Genomic DNA, 20,438 nt, shown 5'->3' with positions numbered 1-20,438 from the left:
TGAATCAGTCATACATATACATCTGTTCCCACATCCCTTCCCTCATGCATCTCCCTCCCTCCCACCCTCCCCATCCCACCCCTCCAGGCGGTCACAAAGCACCGAGCTGATCTCCCTGTGCTCTGCGGCTGCTTACCACTATCTATCTACCTTACGTTTGGTAGTGTATATATGTCCATGCCTCTCTTTCGCTTTGTCACAGCTTACCCTTCCCCCTCCCCATATCCTCAAGTCCATTCTCAAGTAGGTCTGTGTCTTTATTCTCGTTTTGCCCCTAGGTTCTTCATGACATTTTTTTTTAAATTCCGTATATATGTGTTAGCATACGGTATTTGTCTTTCTCTTTCTGACTAACTTCACTCTGTATGACAGACTCTAGGTCTATCCACCTCATTACAAATAGCTCAGTTTCGTTTCTTTTTATGGCTGAGTAATATTCCATTGTATATATGTGCCACATCTTCTTTATCCATTCATCCGATGATGGACACTTAGGTTGTTTCCAGCTCCGGGCTATTGTGAATAGAGCTGCAATGAACATTTTGGTACATGTCTCTTTTTGAATTATGGTTTTCTCAGGGTATATGCCCAGTAGTGGGATTGCTGGGTCATATGGTAGTTCTATTTGTAGTTTTTTAAGGAACCTCCATACCGTTCTCTATAGTGGCTGTACCAATTCACATTCCCACCAGCAGTGCAAGAGTGTTCCCTTTTCTCCACACCCTCTCCAGCATTTATTGTTTCTAGATTCCTTGATGATGGCCATTCTGACTGGTGTGAGATGATATCTCATTGTAGTTTTGATTTGCATTTCTCTAATGATTAATGATGTTGAGCATTCTTTCATGTGTTTGTTGGCAGTCTGTATATCTTCTTTGGAGAAATGCCTATTTAAGTCTTCTGCCCATTTTTGGATTGGGTTGTCTGTTTTTTTGCGATTGAGCTGCATGAGCTGTTTATAAATTTTGGAGATTAATCCTTTGTCAGTTGCTTCATTTGCAAATATTTTCTCCCATTCTGAGGGTTGTCTTTTGGTCTTCTTTATGGTTTCCTTTGCTGTGCAAAAGCTTTGAAGTTTCATTAGGTCCCATTTGTTTATCTTTGTTTTTATTTCCATTTCTCTAGGAGGTGTGTCCAAAAGGATCTTGCTGTGATTTATGTCATAGAGTGTTCTACCTATGTTTTCCTCTAAGAGTTTGATAGTTTCTGGCCTTACATTTAAGTCTTTAATCCATTTTGAGCTTATTTTTGTGTATGGTGCTAGGGAATGATCTAATCTCAAACTTTTACATGTCCCTGTCCAGTTTTCCCAGCACCACTTATTGAAGAGGCTGTCCTTTCTCCACTGTACATTCCTGCCTCCTTTATCAAAGATAAGTTGGACATATGTGCGTGGGTTTATCTCTGGGCTTTCTATCCTGATCCACTGATCTATCTTTCTGTTTTTATGCCAGTACCAGACTGTCTTAATTACTGTAGCTTTGTAGTATAGTCTGAAGTCAGGGAGCCTGATTCCTCCAGCTCCGTTTTTCGTTCTCAAGATTGCTTTAGCTATTCGGGGCCTTTTGTTTTTCCAAACAAATTTTGAAATTTTTTGTTCTAGTTCTGTGAAAAATGCCATTGGTAGTTTGATAGGGATTGCATTGAATCTGTAGATTGCTTTGGGTAGTAGAGTCATTTTCACAATATTGATTCTTCCAATCCAGGAGCATGGTATATCTCTCCATCTATTTGTATCATCTTTAATTTCTTTCATCAGTGTCTTATAGTTTTCTGCATACAGGTCTTTTGTCTCCTTAGGTAGGTTTATTCCTAGATATTTTATTCTTTTTGTTGCGATGGTAAATGGGAGTGTTTTCTTGATTTCATTTTCAGATTTTTCATCATTAGTGTATAGGAATGCCAGAGATTTCTGTACATTAATTTTATATCCTGCTACTTTACCAAATTCATTGATTAGCTCTAGTAGTTTTTCGGTAGCATCTTTAGGATTCTCTATGTATAGTATCATGTCATCTGCAAACAGTGACAGCTTTACTTCTTCTTTTCCAATTTGGATTCCTTTTATTTCCTTTTCTTCTCTGATTGCTGTGGCTAAAACTTCCAAAACTATGTTGAATAAGAGTGGTGAGAGTGGGCAGCCTTGTCTTGTTCCTGATCTTAGTGGAAATGGTTTCAGTTTTTCACCATTGAGGACAATGTTGGCTGTGGGTTTGTCATATATGGCCTTTATTATGTTGAGGAAAGATCCCTCTATACCTACTTTCTGCAGGGTTTTTATCATAAATGGGTGTTGAATTTTGTCGAAAGCTTTCTCTGCATCTATTGAGATGATCATATGGTTTTTCTCCTTCAACTTGTTAATATGGTGTATTACATTGATTGATTTGCGTATATTGAAGAATCCTTGCATTCCTGGGATAAACCCCACTTGATCATGGTGTATGATCCTTTTAATGTGCTCTTGGATTCTGTTTGCTAGTATTTTGTTGAGGATTTTTGCATCTATGTTCATCAGTGATATTGGCCTGTAGTTTTCTTTCTTTGTGACATCCTTGCCTGGTTTTGGTATCAAGGTGATGTCGGCCTCGTAGAATGAGTTTGGGAGTGTTCCTCCCTCTGCTATATTTTGGAAGAGTTTGAGAAGGATAGGTGTTAGCTCTTCTCTAAATGTTTGATAGAATTCACCTGTGAAGCCATCTGGTCCTGGGCTTTTGTTTGATGGAAGATTTTTAATCACAGTTTCAATTTCAGTGCTTGTGATTGGTCTATTCATATTTTCTATTTCTTCCTGAGTCAGTCTTGGCAGGTTGTGCATTTCTAAGAATGTGTCCATTTCTTCCAGGTTGTCCATTTTATTGGAATAGAGTTGCTTATAGTAATCTCTCATAATCTTTTGTATTTCTGCAGTGTCAGTTGTTACTTCTCCTTTTTCATTTCTAATTCTATTGATTTGAGTCTTCTCCCTTTTTTTCTTGATGAGTCTGGCTAATGGTTTGTCAATTTTGTTTATCTTCTCAAAGAACCAGCTTTTAGTTTGGTTGATCTTTGCTATCGTTTCCTTCATTTCTTTTTCATTTATTTCTGATCTGATCTTTATGATTTCTTTCCTTCTGCTAGCTTTGGGGTATTTTTGTTCTTCTTTCTCTAATTGCTTTAGGTGCAGTGTCAGGTTGTTTACTCGAAATGCTTCCTGTTTCTTAAGGTGGGATTGTATTGCTATAAACTTCCCCCTTAGAACTGCTTTTGCTGCGTCCCATAGGTTTTGGGTCGTCGTGTCTCCATTGTCATTTGTTTCTAGGTATTTTTTAATTTCCTCTTTGATTTCTTCAGTGATCACTTCGTTATTGAGTAGTGTATTGTTTAGCCTCCATGTGTTTGTATTTTTTACACATCTTTTCCTGTAATTGATGTCTAGTCTCATAGCATTGTGGTCGGAGAAGATACTTGATACAATTTCAATTTTCTTAAAATTACCGAGGCTTGATTTGTGACCCAAGATATGATCTATCCTGGAGAATGTTCCATGAGCACTTGAGAAAAATGTGTATTCTGTTGTTTTTGGATGGAATGTCCTATAAATATCAACTAAGTCCATCTCGTTTAATGTATCATTTAAAGCTTGTGTTTCCTTATTTATTTTCATTTTGGATGATCTGTCCATTGGTGAAAGTGGGGTGTTAAAGTCCCCTACTATGAGTGTGTTACTGTCGATTTCCCCTTTTATGGCTGTTAGTATTTGCCTTATGTATTGAGGTGCTCCTATGTTGGGTGCATAAATATTTACAATTGTTATATCTTCTTCTTGGATTGATCCCTTTATCGTTATGTAGTGTCCTTCCTTGTCTCTTCTAATAGTCTTTATTTTAAAGTCTATTTTGTCTGATATAAGAATTGCTACTCCAGCTTTCTTTTGATTTCCATTTGCATGGAATATCTTTTTCCATCCCTTTACTTTCAATCTGTATGTGTCTCTAGGTCTGAAGTGGGTCTCTTGTAGACAGCATATATATGGGTCTTGTTTTTGTATCCATTCAGCCACTCTGTGTCTTTTGGTGGGAGCATTTAGTCCATTTACATTTAAGGTAATTATTGATATGTATGTTCCTATTCCCATTTCCTTAATTGCTTTGGGTTCGTTATTGTAGGTATATTCCTTCTGTTGTGTTTCTTGCCTAGAGAAGTTCCTTTAGCATTTGTTGTAAAGCTGGTTTGGTGGTGCTGAACTCTCTCAGCTTTTGCTTGTCTGTAAAGGTTTTAATTTCTCCATCAAATCTGAATGAGATCCTTGCTGGGTAGAGTAATCTAGGTTGCAGGTTTCTCTCCTTCATCACTTTAATTATGTCCTGCCACTCCCTTCTGGCTTGTAGGGTTTCTGCTGAGAGATCAGCTGTTAACCTTATGGGGATTCCCTTGTGTGTTATTTGTTGTTTTTGCCTTGCTGCTTTTAATATGATTTCTTTGTGTTTAATTTTTGACAGTTTGATTAATATGTGTCTTGGTGTATTTCTCCTTGGATTTATTCTGTATGGGACTCTCTGTGCCTCCTGGACTTGATTAACTATTTCCTTTCCCAAATTAGGGAAGTTTTCAACTATAATCTCTTCAAATATTTTCTCAGTCCCTTTCTTTTTCTCTTCTTCTTCTGGAACCCCTATAATTCGAATGTTGGTGCGTTTAATGTTGTCCCAGAGATCTCTGAGACTGTCCTCTGTTCTTTTCATTCTTTTTTCTTTATTTTGCTCTGCATCAGTTATTTCCACTATTTTATCTTCCACCTCACTTATCCGTTCTTCTGCCTCAGTTATTCTGCTATTGATCCCATCTAGAGTATTTTTCATTTCATTTATTGTGTTTTTAATCGATGCTTGATTCATCTTTAGTTCTTCTAGGTCCTTGTTAACTGTTTCTTGCATGTTGTCTATTCTATTTCCAAGATTATGGATCATGGAAATAGAATCTTGGATCAGCTTTACTATCATTATTCTGAATTCTTTTTCAGGTAGACTGCCTATTACCTCTTCATTTGTTAGGTCTGGTAGGTGTTTATCTTGCTCCTTCACCTGCTGTGTGTTTTTCTGCCTTCTCATTTTGCTTATGTTACTGTGTTTGGGGTCTCCTTTTTGCCGGCTGCAGATTCGTAGTTCCCGTTGTTTTTGGTGTCTGACCCCAGTGGCTAAGGTTGTTTCAGTAGGTTGTGTAGGCTTCCTGGTGGGGGGGACTAATTCCTGTGCTCTGGTGGTTGAGGCTCGATCTTGTCTTTCTGGTGGACAGGTCCACGTCTGGTGGTGTGTTTTGGGGTGCCTATGGCCTTATTATGTTTTTAGGTAGCCTCTCTGCTAATGGGTGGGGTTGTGTTCCTGCCTTGCTAGTTGCTTGGCATAGGGTGACCTGCACTGTAGCTTGCTGGTCGTTGACTGAAGCTGGGTGCTGGTGTTGGGATGGAGATCTCTGGGAGATTTTTGCTGCTTGATATTATGTGGAGCTGGGAGGTCTGTTGTGGACCTGTGTCCTGAAGTTGGCTCTCCCACTTCAGAGGCACAGCACTGGCTCCTGGCTGCAGCACCAAGAGCCTTTCATCCACCCGGCTCAGAGTAACAGGGAGAAAAAGTAGAAAGAAAGAATTAGTAGAAGAAAGAAAGAGAGAGGGAAAGAAAGGAAGAAGGGAAGAAAGGAAGGAAGGAAGGAAGGAAGAAAGAAAGGAGGGAGGGAGGAAGGATGGAAAGAAAGAAGGAAAGAAAGGAGGGAGGGAGGGAGGAAGGAAAGGAAGAAAGACAGGAGGGAGGGAGGAAGGAAAGAAAAAGAAAGTGGAAAGAAGAAGGGTGGGAGGGAGGAAAGAAAAAGAAAGAAGGAAAGGAGGAGCGGAGGGAGGGAGGGAGGAAGGGAGAGTAGGAAAAAAAGAAAGAGCAGGTAAAGTAAAATAGAATAAAGTATGAAATATAGTAGCGTTATTAAAATTAGAAAGTAATTATTGAAAAAAAAAAAAAAACGGACCGATAGAACCCTGAGACATATGGTGGAAGCAAAGCTATACAGAGAGAATCTTACACAGAAGATTACACATACACATTCACAAAAAGAGAGCAGGGGGAAAAATCAAAAATCTTGCTCTCCAAGTCCACCTCCTCAATTTGGGATAATTTGTTGTAAAAAGAGGAAAAGGGCGAGAAGTCTGAAATCTTGCTCTCTAAGTCCACCTCCTTAATTTGGAATAATTCGTTGTAAAAAGAGGAAAAGGGGGGAAAGTCTTAAATCTTGTCCTCAAAGTCCACTTCCTCAATTTGGGATGATTCGCTGTCCATTCATGCACTCCACAGACGCAGGGCACATCAAATGGACCGTGGAGCTTTAATCCGCTGCCTCCGAGGCTGCACAGAGAGATTTCCCTGCCTCTGCTCTCACAGCTCCCGGGTCTCAGCCTTGGACCTGGCCCCGCCTCTGCGCGTAGGTCGCCGGAGGGCGTCCGTTCTTCGCTCAGACAGGACGGGTTTAAAGGAGCCGCTGATTCGGGGGCTCTGGCTCACTCAGGCAGAGGGGAGGGAGGGGCGCGCAGTGTGGGGCGGGCCTGCGGCGGCAGAGGCCGGCGTGACGTTGCAGCAGCCCGTGGCGCTCCGTGCGCTTTCCCGGGAAAGCCGTCCCCGGGTCTCGGGGACCCCAGCAGTGGCGGGGTGCACAGGCCCCCCGGAAGGCGGGGCGGACAGTGACCCGCGCTCGCACACAGGCCCCGCGGCGGCGGCGGGCGGGCGGCGGCGGCGGGCCGCGGCGGGCGGGCGGCGGCGGCGGCGGCGGCCCACGCCCGTCTCCGAGGTCCGTGCCTTACCCGCGGCTCGTGCCTGTCACCGGCGCTTCCCCAAGCAGCCCTCTTAATGCCCTCTCCTCGCGCACCAGGAAACAAAAGGGAAAAAAGTCTCTTGCCTCTTCAGCAGCTCCAGACCCTTTCCCCGGACTCCCTCCGGGCTAGCCGTGGTGCACTAACTCCTTCAGGCTCTCTTCCTGCCGCCAGCCCCAGTCCTCTCCCTGCGCTCCGACTGAAAGCCGATACCCGAGCCTCAGCTCCCAGCCCCGCCCGCCACGGCGGCCGAGCAGACAAGCCTCTCGGGCTGGTGTGTGCCTGAGGGCACCGGTCCTCTGTGCCAGAATCTCTCCGCTTTGCCCTCCGCACCCCTGTTGCTGTGCTCTCCTCCGCTACTCCGAAGCTTTCCCCCTCCGCCACCTGCAGTCTCCGCCCGCGAAGGGGCTTGTAGTGTGTAGAAACCTTCCCCCCTTCACGGCTCCCTCCCACTGGTGCAGGTCCCGTCCCTATCCTATTGTCTCTGTTTATTCTTTTTTTCTTTTGCCCTACCCAGGTATGTGGGGAGCTTCTTGCCTTTTGGGGGGTCTGAGGTCTTCTGTCAGCGTTCAGTAGGTGTTCTGTAGGAGTTGTTCCACGTGTAGATGAATTTCTGATGTATCTGTGGGGAGGAAGGTGATCTCCGCGTCTTACTCTTCCGCCATCTTCCTCCGGGGTCCTAACCATAAAATTTTAATGAGGAAAAGAGAGAGGAAGATTCACTCCCAATAATCAAAAGTATATGCAATAATAACATCTTGATCATAATCATTGTTTTTGACCTTTCCTAGCTCAAATAACTCAGCCACTTTTACATAGTTGCAGTGTAGAACCATTTTGTCACTAGTTAATTAGAACCAAATGCCCTGACAAGGTCTGATTCTTTCTTTATTCTCAGAGCTGTGAATCTTTTTTCTTCCTGGACCAAACCAAAGTGAACTTCGTTCCTGTTTGATATTTATCCAGCTTCAAAAGTGGAAGCACCTGAAGCTACTTTGTTCAAGGTAAGTGAACTAGATATCTGCAGTTAATATTTGTTTCTTTTAAATTTTAATCGATACAGGCATGTGTGGTCTTATATGAGGATGCATATAAAACAATGCTCAAAACAATGCTTTTATTACAGTAGCTAAGATTCACAGAAGGAACTGAAAATGCATGAGTGATATTCAACACCTCTATCTTTTTCTCTTGGGTTATGTCATTCTATAGGATGAAATAATGATGGTTAAAGTTTAATTCGTTTCTATGTTTTTTTTAACAACTTTATTGGAGTATAATTGCTTCACAGTGGTGTGCTAGTTTCTGCTCTATAACAAAGTGAATCAGCTATACATACACATATATCCCCATATCTCCTCCCTCTTGCGTCTCCCTCCCACCCTCCCTTCCCCACCCCTCTAGGTGGTCACAAAGCACTGAGCTGATCTCCCTGTGCTATGCGGCTGCTTCCCACTAGCTATCTATTTGACATTTGATAGTGTATATATGTCCATGCCACACTCTCACTTCACCCAGCTTACCCTTCTCCCTCCCTGGGTCCTCAAGTCCATTCTCTACGTCTGTGTCTTTATTCCTGTCCTGCTCCTAGGTTCTTCAGAACCTTTTTTTTTTTTTTTAGATTCCATATATATGTGTTAGCATACGGTATTTGTTTTTCTCTTTCTGACTTACTTCACTCTGTATGACAGACTCTAGGTCCATCCACCTCACTACAAATAACTCAATTTCGTTTCTTTTTATGGCTGAGTAATATTCCATTGTATATATGTGCCACATCTTCTTTATCCACTCATCTGTCGATGGACACTTAGGTCACTTCCATGTCCTGGCTATTGTAAATAGAGCTGCAATGAACATTTTGGTACATGACTCTTTTTGAATTATGGTTTTCTCAGGGTATATGCCCAGTAGTGGGATTGCTGGGCCATATGGTAGTTCTATTTTTCGTTTTTTAAGGAATCTCCATACTGTTCTCCATAGTGGCTGTATCAATTTACATTCCCACCAACAGTGCAAGAAGATTCCCTTTTCTCCACACCCTCTCCAGCATTTCTTGTTTCTAGATTGTTTGATGATGGCCCCTCTGACTGGTGTGAGGTGATACGTCATTGTAGTTTGGATTTGCATTTCTCTAATGATTAGTGATGTTGAGCATCCTTTCATGTGTTTGTTGGCAATCTGTATATCTTCTTTGGAGAAATGTCTATTTAGGTCTTCTCATTTTTGGATGGGGTTGTTTCTTTGATATTGAGCTGCATGAGCTGCTTGTAAACTTTGGAGATTAATCCTTTGTCAGTTGCTTCAAATATTGGCAAATATTTTCTCCGATTCTGAGGGTTGTCTTTTCATCTTGTTTATGGTTTCCTTTGCTGTGCAAAAGCTTTTAAGTTTCATTAGGTCTCATTTGTTTATTTTTGTTTTTATTTCCATTTGTCTAGGAGGTGGGTCAGAAAGGTTCTTGCTGTGATTTATGTCATAGAGTGTTCTGCCTAGGTTTTCCTCCCTTTCTATGGTTTTATTAGATAACTAACATCATAGGTTTTTCATGAGACGGACCCCTGAAATAAGTTTGAATTTCAGCACCGCCATTTGTCAGAGCTGTTAATTGTAGACAAGTCACTTACCTTTGCCAGCCTGTTTTCTCATCTGTTCCTCATGGAGTTGCTGTGAGGACCAAGTATTCTAATGTACGTGAGGTCAAAGGACAATGGTAGTTGTAGCAAGAGCTACAGATTAGCTGGAGTAGTAATTCTGTACAAGCTTTCCCTATATCCTCCCTAGGAAACTTGATGTAAAGGCAATTCCATTTTTCCGCAATGTTGAATGGGCCATATGGCTGGCTAGGCCCCCTCTTTCTTCACATTCCGCCTGTGTCCCTCAGGGATGTGTATGCGGTTGAACTGGTATCCTTCCAGGATGGAGGGAAACTGTTCTTCAGTTCAGGGTACACCTCTAGGAAACATGAGAATGACAAATAATAAAAAAGAACCAGCCCCAAATGCTGTCAAATTGTGAGTACAAAACTAATGTTGGTTTTCATGTCGCTGAATTTTTTGTTAAAGGAATTAAATTCTAACAAAACTAGCTTTGGTCAAAGAAGTTGACCCAATTTCATACAAGAAATAAGGATGTTACTGGGAATTGAACAGTTTATTGCTAGAATAATAAAGACGACAAGAGGAAGAATTATGGTCTCTTTTGTTCTCTCTTGAATCCCAGCTAGTAAAGTTGTGCCTGGACTATAAGAGGTGCTCAGTATATAATTATTGAATAAATGAGTGAATGCTGCTAAAAAAAAATAACAGGTGGACTTGGGCTGATTTTTAAGCATGATAAGTGTGCCATGTAAAATAAACTAGATAGAAGCAACATAGTTAAGCCAGGAAGCTGAAATTCCTCTTCTCTGAAGATCTCTAAGAGCAGGTTCAACTCCCATTTCTCCAAGATCCTGTCAGTTTACCTTTTGAAAAGAGGATAGGCCAGATATATTCTGAGGTTGAAAGGCTCTAGAACTCTCATGGGAAGTTCCATATATGTGTGAAAGGTCTTTCGTCATCTTGGAACTTGGAGAGCTTTGCCAGGCACCACAAATATTTATCCACAGTTAGTCTTTTACCCGCAATCATGCCTTAAGACAGATTTTCCTGCTACAGATCCATTTTGCTTCTGACACTCTTTTGTTGCAAGCCACCAGTTACCTGTGTGTGCAGGTGATAATGACCCCAGTGATATTTATTCATAGTTCACTTTTCCTTCACAGAAAGCAGGAAACAGTTCCTCATTAGTATCTGGGCCATATGTAAATAGCTGAATGACATTGTTGCTTTCTGTCCGCAAAGGAGAGAAATTTTGCTCAGGGTTTCACAGATAATACTGATTTTTTTGTGTCCCAGATCATGTTCAGGATATCATCATACATTGTGGTTCTACTTTCCTTTTGAAAATAATGTAGTAGATCAAAGTACTTATTTCTTTTATGTGAATAATACCTTATTCATTTAAACTCCTAATATGAAACAAGAATATTTATTAAAAGATTTCATGGAAATTTGGGGTAGAAAACAGTGCTCCTTTTATAAGCAATTGGAAATCAAATGGTAATTATTTTGAGAAAGAACTTTCTTATTACCATGGTGGGCTACTGACAATTGTTTAGGATAAGGTAACTAATAATTAAGTGACTATATTTGTTGCCCAAATCTCTGAAAATGGACAGGTTTCATGTTAAATGGTCTAATGTATATGAAGCCAAAGCACAATTTTTGTTGTTTTTCTGGTTTGATTACTTAATAGATACAGTACCAGAAACAAACCACAGCCTAGAAGCCCCCATCATAGCTAGAATACGTCTCAGGAAGACATAATTGGAAGATAAGTTTGAACCAATGAAACCCACAGAGCAGAAAGATACCATTACTGATTTAAAGATCATATATCTTATACACTTTAAGATAAAGTTGATGAATCTGAAGGACCCAGATCAGTAAAACCAATTTAGTCACATTGCATATGTAAAGAAAAGACAATGGGTCTAGTGAAACAAAGATGACTAACATAGCAAAAGACTTCAGTGCTCTCTAGTTTGCTTTGAAGGTATAATTTATGAAGATGCTTTAAGGTCATATGTAACACAAATGACAGTATTTCTAGAGATATATTTGTGCTCTGTAGGATTCATGAGTAATAATGCCTGGAGCACTCCAACAAAGGTAGTTGCATGAATTAATGGAGCAATCTGGGCATCAGTCCAATAAAAATGTTGGCTGAATGCTTCCTTGGGGGGAAAAGATGCTGAGAACAGGAGAGTTATAAGCAATTGATGCTGGTTAAATAGAACATCTTCCTTACTCTTTTCAGCTTGCTTCTGAACTAAGTCAGCTGTGTGTCTTTGAGAGAGGAAGAAGAAGACTTTAAGGGGCAAGTTTACTTTAATGCAAAGAGTCAATTTTCAAGTAACGTACTTCTTTTTGGGTAGACTGACCTGAGTATGAAAACCCAGGCTTACTAGCAAGCCCTTAGTTATAAAGTCTCTGCATTTAATGCTGATAGCTCAGATTTATGCTGCACACTTCCTATAAGATCAAAGTACAATATGTAATTCTCAATTTCAATGCAACTACATATTTGAATAAATTTATTTTGTGTTGGGAACAGTGGGAAGAAATGGAGTCAGTTAACCAGGTCTAATAGGAAGAGTTCCCTTCTCTCTTGGCTTGAGGTCTTCCATGGGGACATAAAGAAATAAAAACTCTAGGCTCATAAGAACTTCTGTGTCCCACTTGCCAATCAAAAATAGAAGGCAACTGGTTGTCTTTAAGTGATTGGTAGTGGGCATGGAAGAAAAGAGCATGCTGTGGAATAGCTGGGCTGGGTGGAGTGTCACATGCCTTTTAGAATTGGTCTGAAGGTCACTCTCTCCATTTATAGCCATGGAATGGATGGAGACCAAATTCAGTGTCAGAATGTTTGAAATCCATCCTTATTCTATAACTTTCTAGCCATGTTACTCAGGGCAGGTGGCTTAACTTCTCTGAGGAGAAGTTTAACTTTTTAAATTTACACAATTGGAAAAATAAAACTCTCCTCTGTGTCTTACAATCATTTCCTGAGACGCTATTGAAATAATGTATGCAGATGTGTTTTGCTGGTTGAGGAGAACTATGCCATTGTGAAGTGTGGACATTATTATTCTCTCTAATGGAAAGCCCCCTGAGGGTTTATACCGTTCATAAACCTCTTCCAGCTGCCTACTTTATTCCCCAAACCCTCCTCCTTTGGCTCTTCTTGTTGTTCTAATTACATCCAGGAGGACAACTCCATTAGGAATTAATGAGCTTGAGTACCTTCATTTGCCATCTGCTCCCCTCCCCCTTTTAACAAATGAAGGTGTGTCTCAGCCTCAAGACCTTATGTTGACTGTAGCCAGGCAGATGTAGCCAGAGTGATTCAGATGAGAAAGGTTCTTTATTCCATGGTACCAAGGTCACATTTGGATTTGGTGCTGCTTTTGGAAGCCAGATGACGACTGGAAGGTGAGAAGAGCCTCTGTTTAGAGCCCTGCTATGGAACACACTGGCCCCACTGGCATTCATTTATTCAAGCAGGCGTTTATTCATTCAATTAACGTTTACTGTGTCTGTTATATGCCAGACACTGTGCTAGATGGCAAGGATATAAAGTTGAATGAGACGGACTCTTTTCCTTGAATTGCTCACAGCCTACTGGAGGAGATAAATACATGTATCCAGGTAACTATAGTGCAATATTTGATGTGCTCTAATAGTCCTATAGCACTGAGTCTAGGTTCAGATATAGGGAAAGTTAGAAGAGCTGAATTGCTCTCACAATTGGGGCTTTTCAGAGAAAGGACTGTCTTCTCAGTTGCCTCCATGTCTATTAGCAAAAGGAACTGGTTTGTGGACCAGTAAGTATCTAGCTGATAACCCCCAATTGCACATCTCTCTTTTCCTTTATTCCTATGTCTGCTGTGTCCAGTTTGGGAATCACCTAGGACATAACTGCAATACTGGAAAGATTTGCAAATGTAGAGAATAATAATCTCCCATCTCTATTTATAATAACTGTGTACCATCTATTGTTTAATGAAGAGGGTGGTAATTAGGGTCCTAATAGATAACAGATGGCACACAAAACTGTTACAAGGGTGTGAGTACAGCCCCATAGGAGGGATTGTGCAGGAATCTGGGGCTAGGAGCAGCTGAGCTGAGACAATCTCTATGTCCAAAGGGAAGAAGAGAGGGATCAGTTTCAGGACCGCAGCAGAAAAAGGACCCCTGGAGAATTGGTCTTCTTGAGAGGTACAGTAACCTTCAGTAAAAGGTCATAGTTAGCCCACTTGGAGGCTATCTAGCAGGGAGAAAGCCAGGGAAACAAATCCCCTGCCTTCACTTTCCTCCTCCCTCCCTCCCTCACATCTCTCTGATGCTCTCCATGGCACAGACCCAGCTAGAAGTCTCAGGGGCTGGGATCCTGTCAACCTCACCCTTCCAGTTCACCAGAGAAGGGTGGAGAGGGGACCTGGGAGGGCAAACAGAAGATAACCACCCAGGAGAGATCAGGATCCTCACCTGTAACGTGACTGTGTAAGAATGTAGACTTGCCTGCCCCCAAAAGTTATGTTAATTATGTATATATGCATATATATATGTGTGTGTGAGTGTGTATATATATAACATAACTTTTTATGCACATTTTATTATGCCTATATATACACATATATATGCACATATATACATGTGTGTTTTCTTAAAATAATAGCACACAAGTTCTGTACAGTAAGTCCCCTACATACAAACCTTCAAGTTGTGAACTTTCAAAGATGCAAACATGCATTCTCATGTCCAATCACGTAAGTTCAAGTGTCTGGGGTAAATTGTCACGTGCATGCATCTTCTACGAGTGGTTGTGCTTTTGTGTAGTTTACAGAACTGTATAGAGGACAGTAGTACAGTATCTTTATTTCAAGCCCAGGCTGTCCAGAAGCAAGCGTAAAAGCATAGGTAAAGTAGCTGGTACTACTGTACTTTTCAGAGTACTGTACTGTAAGATTAAAAATGTTTTCTTTATTTTTTCTGTTTGTTTTGTATGTATTATTTGTGTGAAAAGTATTATAAACCTATTTCAGTCCCGTACTATATAGCCGAGTTGTTAGTTGGGTACCTAGGCTAACTTTGTTGGATTTGCAAACAATTTGGACTTAAGGAACGCGTTCTCGGAATGGAACTCATTTGTATGTAGGGGACTTATTGTTTAACTTTCTTACTTGAGATGCTTTACCAAACACTCTTTTTCTTTCCTTTTTTAAAATACTTTCTTAGTTATGGAAAATGTCAAACACACACATACATAATAAATCCCTAGATGCCCATTATTTTGCTTTAGTACTTATCAATTCATGACCAATCTTGTTTCATCATGCTCGCGTCCAATCTTCATAATCCTATGATTTTGAAATACATCCCATGTTTGGCTTTTGTTAGGCCAAAGGCATGTTAAAGCTATTTTTTAAAATGAATCCCCTTTCTCAATCACAAATTAAGCATATATTTTTAAGAGCTGAATCATAGGCAGTAATTAATATATTTTAAAAGGTCAGTCAGCCTCTCTTAACCCTAGATTGTTTTAAAATGATAAATGATCGCAAAACACAATGAATAACATGATTTATATAACTGTTTACTGTGTTATAGTTTAAAAATACTGGCTTATACCTTTTTTTTTACCTCTTTTTCTTTTCATTGTTTGGTAGTTAACTAAATTCCTAAATGACGATTTCTTCCGTTTTATTTATCCCCCACCCCTATATTGGGAACCTATCATGGGGTACCATTCAGTATATAGAACATTGTTCCCCTCTGATTTGTAATGTCCCATCTTCCATATATCAGATTTCAATACATGCATGGGCCTGTGTTGGGCACCTCTTTTTATTCTGTTGGTTTATTATTTTTTAAATCATTGTGCCAACATCATACTTTATAATATACTATAAAGTATCACTTTATAATAATTCTTCATATCTGGCGTTTGGAGTCTTTGGACGTATCCTAGCCTTTCTTGGCCCGCTCTTCCATATAAATAGGTTCAGCTTGTCAAACTCCATGGGGAAAAAATCCTATTGGTCTATGGCAGTTGATTTCTAAAATGATCTGAACTACAAAACATATTTGTTGAGAACTTTGAAAGTTTTCTAGAAGTTTATGAACTGAAGGCTTCATGAGGCTTAAGACAAGCAGGAATAAAATATGATGTTCTCTTTGTGCATGTGAAGGCTTGATTAAAAGAAAAAGAATATATTTTTGTAATATTTGTGTGTCAAGCATAGGATCCATATCTTTTTGTTTAATGTAGTTTTCTACTCACTTTAAGATCTTTCTTTGCAATATGGGCTCTCAGTGACTAAAAAGGCAAGGTTGAGAAGAAATGAGAAATGATTGACAGAAGATCTCAAGAGCTCAATGGTCTCAAAAAATATGCACCATGGACCCAAGGGGCAATGCATAGAAGGAATATATTAATTGGCTGGTGATTTGAAGATATTAATGATGAAGACCATGGCTGCAATACAGCTGAGTCACCAGTCATTTAAAAATGTAGGATCTGAATGCTTAGGAATTGTATTAGTTATCTGTTTGCTGAGTAACAAATGAGTGGCTTAAAACAACCCAGGTTTTATGGGTCCGGAGTCCAGGCACTGGGTCCTCTGCTTGGGGTCTCACCAGGCTCTGATAAACGTGTTGGGTGGACCACATTTTCATGTGGACATCAGCCTGGGGGGGAATGCACTTGCATGCTCATTCAGGTCGTTGGCAGAATTCATATCCTGGTTGCTCCAAGACTGGGGTCCCCAGCTTTTTGCTGATTGTCACTGGAGGCCACCCCAGATCCTAGAGGCAATGCAGTTCCTCCCTGTGGGCTTCTTCGGTGTGGCTGCTTGCTTCAGCCAGCAAGGAGGGTCTCTGGCCTGTAGAAGGCCCGGTGCCTCTTTTATGAGCTTTCACCTGATTAAGGCCACACAGGATAATCTCCTTTTTGATTTACCCTTTTGACTTGGGACCTTTATAACATCTGCCAAACCCCTTCACCTTTGCCATACTCAATTGTTTAGAAAAAAGTCACAGGTCCTGTCTATGCTCAGAGGGAGTTGGTGATCATACAAGGTGTCAACACCAGGCGAACAGAGTCATAGGGCCACGCTAGAGGCTCTTTGCATAGGGCTAAAATAAAATGGCAGAAAAATTGTCATCTGTGGTCACAGTTCTGGCCACCTGGTTCTTTAAAAGGAAAGGGCGTTTCTGGGATGAGACCTGCAGAGGCAGAGGTGTTAGGGTGATGTGGGTGCAGCCCGTTTTGCCTTGTGTTTGTGAGAAGCAGAAGGAACACACATTGGCCTCCCCGAGCTTTCAGGGTATCTGTGCTGTAGGGCTTGGGAGCTTGCTGTGGGCTGTCTCCCCTTCAGAGCAGTAGATGTGGGGACGCAGCCACGTGGCTCTGACGGGCAGGCAACACGGATCTCCTTGCAGTCAGCAGCCCAGGAAAGAGTTAAGCCTTGGCTTTTGTTCCTGAGCTAGGAGATTTTGATTAGATGCTTAATTGCTATTGGAACCTCGTGTGTAGGGTACACGCTTAGCGACCTGAGACAGTCAGAGACCGAATTTAGTACCTACTCTTAGGCCTGCTCCCAAGGACGAGAAGAAAAGGAGTTGTGAGGTACATTGTTGGCACAAACGCTGGGTGAACAATCACCTTCCTGGCCCAGCAGCAGTTTCCTGGTGCAGGTGATTCTGTGGCATTTGTGCTGTACAGCTCCCTTCACCTTTCTGGCCCCAGCCTGCAAAAAAATTCTGGCACAGCAGGGAATTAGTGCCTAATGGCAAGAGAAAAGGAAATTAGCATTTCCTAACAGCTAACCAAACACAAAAGCGTCCCCCAGCCTTGCACGGAACACCTCTGACCATCCATCCCTCTATGGCCAAGCCCTGCACCTTACAATTTGTGCTTAATTATACTGGAAAAGAGAAATCTGTTTCTCTGGGAGAGCCTCTGAGAACCTGTTGGGGAAAGCTTTCAATTTTAATTACAGAAGAAATACTGGCTGAGGCAATGGTGAGAAGGAATTACCTTTCCTTTTCTTCTGATTTTGCAAAACAGCTGGCAGCAGACACTGGCACATAGAAGGTGTGTAGGAAATGTGGGTCCAATAAATGAATAAATATGTGAATGAAAAAACAAGTGTGAAACACTTACACAAGAATATTCTTCTTTCAAAAGAATAATGAAAAATAATTTCATTCAATAAGAGTCATTCTTAGTTACTGATACATGACTCAGTAGTTCCCATTCAATTTAAAATGTTCCATTTTTTTCTGATACTTAACAAGTCATTAATTGAATGTTGCTCACTTTTAAGGCCAATCTGTGAGACATTATTTATCCTGTCTACTCTAAAGTTCCAGCATCAACGCAGGCGGGGCTTCACCATGTACTGATCATGGGACCTTGGCCTCTCATTGCCTCAGTTTTCTCATTTGTAACATGGGTATAATAATAGGCTTATTTCATAGGCCTATGAGGAGGAAAACCTCATATATATTTGTGTGTGTCTATATATATGTATTTAAACAGTGTCTTAGAATAGTGTCTGGCACATGATAAGCATTACAGAGTATTGACTGCTGCTACTAGTACTGTTATTATGAGAACTAACTGTTGAGAATAATCCTTCATATACTGGTTTATTCCACTCAAGATAAAGGAAACTAATAGAATATTAGAAATCAGATTAAACACAGAAAGCCAGTAAAATATACCAAGACAGAAGATGATGAGAGTGTAAAAGCATAGAAGAAAAAAAAACGGTTTTTGTTTTTGTTTTTCTTTTTTAAAGAAGGAAAAAGCCTAGAAATAGGACAAAAACTATTCGTTGGCTATACTGACATGGAGATCGCTGGTGACCTCCATAAGTAAAATTTCAGGACAGTGGGCAAAGAGATTACGGTGAGAGAAGTCAGATGGATGTAACTTATAGAGTAAATGGGACGTGAGGAAATGGAAACAATATATGAAGATAACAATTTTGAAAAGCTCAGACATGAATTGGCTAAAGAAGATATGCAGGGATTAGGGGAGGAGGGAGGCTTTCATGTTGCACGTATAGTTTTTAACATTTTAAGTTGGAGTTACTAGTCTAGAATGAGGTTGAATTTTGGCAAGAATCATTCATAAGGAGTAGATGGGTTGTAGAAAATGCAGTGCTGTGAAGTACTTGAGAAGATGAGAGGAAATGAAATGCTATCTGTAGTGCACATGGACTTTTAACTTTAACTCCTGTAGTAAAAGGGAATACAAAGATCAATGCAAATGCTAATGGATTAATGGATTTGGCAGTGGACTATTTACTGACTTCTGTGTTCTTAATGAGTTATGAAGCACCTCACCGGCTCAGAATGAAGGAAGTAGAGAGGATGGAGGAACATTTGAGGAGGGCAGGTAAAGCTTCTCAGAAAATAGTCCTTAAGGAGAATTAGAAAGAACGTACTATAAGTCAGAGCACTATTTCCAGTCTTGAAAATCCATTTGAAGCTGGTGATTATTAATTTATTGGAATACCAATTTGCCCTGCCACATGATTTTTCTCCAGCTACCTGGATATAAGTTACACAGAGGCAGAAGAGAGTGAGAGATAACAATCGAGAGAAAATACAATTAGTATTTTTTTTACCTTTTTCTACTTCCCCGCTCCAACTCTGGGGAGCCTTCATGGACATGGCTGCCCTCCCAGCCTCCAGCAGCACTCTGTTATCAAAGAATTCAAAGAAATGGAACATAGGTTTCCAACTTATTAATTTAGCAAAATGAAAAATTTTATATAATGTCTTCTGTTGGCAAAGATGTTTGCAATATAATTTGGTTCCATCTTTTGACAAGTAATTTGGCAATGTCTAGCAAGATAAAAATGTTAATAGCTTTTTACACATTAATTCAAATTCTAGATGCTTATGCCAATAAATACTTTATAATCCAGAAAATTATTATATAAAGATGCTCATTGTCATGTCACTTGCAATAACAAAAAATTAGAAACACCTTTAATTGTTAACAGTAGGAAAACAGTTTAGGAAATTATATCCACTTAGTAGAAAATTACACAGTTACTATAGTATAATTACAAGATGATGGAGCAAAATAGAATAATGCTTAATAAAGAAAGAATGAAGAAAGCTGACCTAAAATTGTGTCTTCCTTACGACAGTAATTATGTAAACATATAAATATTTATTAAAACTTAAAACCAAAATAAGGTTTTAAAAGCTCTGTACCAGTAATGGGGATTTTATGTTTCTTTCAAAATATTTTTTAACATAACTCTTATAATTTTGTTTTTTCTACTCCTTTTCTTAAGAATTTCTGATTATTACCTCATTTTTCATTTCATAGTTTCAAATAAAGTCAGCAATTTTATCATCAGAGAAGATTAGACTTATTTGACAGTTCATAATTCCAAGTTATTTGGTTTAAAAAGACCATATACACTTGTAGGTGCTTTCAAAATAAAATTTCGAGAATTTTTTTTTTTTTTTGCTCAGTCTTTCCTAGTATGGAGATTAAGCAAACTACCTAAAATTGCTAGCCATTCTTTTTTCATTTTTGGCATTTTATTCAGTTATTCACAGAAATGATAACCAATGAGTCTGCAGTTGCCTCTGCCAATTTCTTAAATCCTCTATTATCCACAATATGAAACCATACTAATATGAATGCTTCCAGTATTTTCAGAGCTCTTTAGTTATTATACTTGAGCATTCTGTATGAAGTATCTTATGTAAGTGTAAAATTTAGACTCAACTTCTGGAAGCTTTTCATTTCTTAGTTCAAAAGTGAGAGATGCTTAATCCAGCCATATGATTAACAATTACTTGTATAGTAAGAAGCTCCTAAATTATTGTTTTATGGATACCTGGCAGTTTTCTTGCCATTTCTCAGAAGTTCTCTATTAAACATATTCTCTCTCTCTCTCTCTCTCTCTCTCTCTCTCTCTCTCTCTCTCACTCACACACACACACACACACACACACACACACACACA

At 40.0% G+C, this 20,438-nt stretch overlaps 1 long non-coding RNA gene across 1 annotated transcript in view; it reads left to right on the top strand.

Moving 5' to 3' along the window:
* The first annotated feature begins 7,761 nt into the window (after positions 1–7,761).
* LOC308611477 overlaps positions 7,762–20,438 on the top strand; it is a 37,866-nt gene continuing 25,189 nt past the window's right edge. Inside the window, exon 1 of the long non-coding RNA XR_014014911.1 lies at positions 7,762–7,833. This is a non-coding gene — a long non-coding RNA (uncharacterized lncRNA). The remainder of the gene's footprint in view (positions 7,834–20,438) is intronic.

This window comes from Mesoplodon bidens, assembly GCF_964165515.1.
Source record: "Mesoplodon bidens genome assembly, contig: HAP1_SCAFFOLD_454, whole genome shotgun sequence".
Classification (NCBI taxonomy): domain Eukaryota; kingdom Metazoa; phylum Chordata; class Mammalia; order Artiodactyla; family Ziphiidae; genus Mesoplodon; species Mesoplodon bidens.
Note: the sequence above shows the minus strand (reverse complement) of the source record. Positions and strands in the feature narration are given on the sequence as shown.